Genomic DNA, 1,569 nt, shown 5'->3' on the forward strand with positions numbered 1-1,569 from the left:
AAACTCTTTCTCATCTCATCGGACCCCTTACTCTCTCTTCAAATTCTTTTCAATTTTTTCTTTTCTCCTCATCAGACCCCTTCTCTCTCATCATTTTCACCCATCATTTCACTCTCTTTCATCTCATCGGACCTTTCTCTCTCATTCTTGTTAATAGGAAGAAGAGAAAGAGAAAAAAAAAAAAAAAAAAGAAGTCTACGTAAGGTGTGGGGTGTAGGAAGGGAATAACGGCTATTAAGGATAAGGATGTTGTAGAAGATAAGGATGTTGCAAAAGCCGTAGGAGACTAGAAGTTCAATATCAGTAGACTTTGTTATCTAGTTAGAATTGTTCTATTCTTAGTTTCTTTCTCAACGTTTGTTATGAGTTCTACTACTACTATGATTGTATTAAACAACTTCTCTATTAATAAGATAGTCAACACATTGGAAGAGTGGTTGATATTTTCCTCAACATGGTATCAAGAGCCTAAGACTAACGTCACCTATGGTCGATCCCAATACACCCATATCAAAGACTAACGTCTCTTCTCCCTTTCTTCACCCACCCATATTTACATCAAACCCCTTCCCTGCACCAGTTACTTCTCTCCCAAAGTTCACTCTCATCAAGCTTACACGAGAAAACTACATGCTATGGAAAGTGTAGGTTGTCCCCTACCTCAAAGGTCAACACCTTTTTGTCTTCGTTGATGGGTCATCTCTCTGCCCTTCACACATGATCACCACAAACACCAGCCAAACAGTGACCAATCCAGCCTTTATGCAGTGGATCTTGCAAGATCAATTGGTTCTTTATGCTCTAAACTCCTCCTTCTCAGAAACTGTGCTAGCCCAAGTTACAAAGTGTCAAACTGGTCGACATTGGAACGGATGTTCACTTCCACATCCCGTGCTCTTTCAATGAATCTCTATTACCAATTAGCCACGCTAAAAAAATGTAGTTCCTCGATCTCGGATTATTTTCACAAATTCACTACCCTAGCTGATACGTTAGCTGTTGTTGATCAACCTTTCAATGAGTTTGAGTTAGTTTCTTTTTTTCTTGCTGGCCTTGGATCGGAGTACGACTCCTTTGTCACCTCTGTGACAACCCAGGTTGACCCACTCTCCTTGGAAGATCTCTATGGCCATATGCTTGCAAGTGAAATCCGCCTGGAACATCACCAAACGTCAAATGATCTCACTTTGGCCGGTGTTAATCTTGCATCTCGATCTCGTGGGTTTCATGTTGGTCGAGGTTCTGGGCGTGCCTTTAGTCCCAATTTGCTGCTCGTGGTTATGGCCGCTCCAATCGTGGCAGGGGTCGTGGTCGAGGTTCTGGTCCATTTGACTCTCGGCCTGTTTGTCAAGTGTGTAATAAAGTAGGTCATACTGCTTTACGATGCTACCATCGCTATGATGCATCTTATGACTGTGACTCATCTCCTATGCAAGCTTATTATATTGGGCCCTCTCAGTCAACAATTTGAACTGGTATCCAGACACGGGTGTTACCCATCACTTGACCTCAGATCTCTCTAATCTTAATATCACTACTGAGGAATACACTGGCTCAGATCAAATCCGT

The sequence above is a fragment of the Juglans microcarpa x Juglans regia genome, chromosome 4S (assembly GCF_004785595.1).
Source record: "Juglans microcarpa x Juglans regia isolate MS1-56 chromosome 4S, Jm3101_v1.0, whole genome shotgun sequence".
NCBI lineage: Eukaryota > Viridiplantae > Streptophyta > Magnoliopsida > Fagales > Juglandaceae > Juglans > Juglans microcarpa x Juglans regia.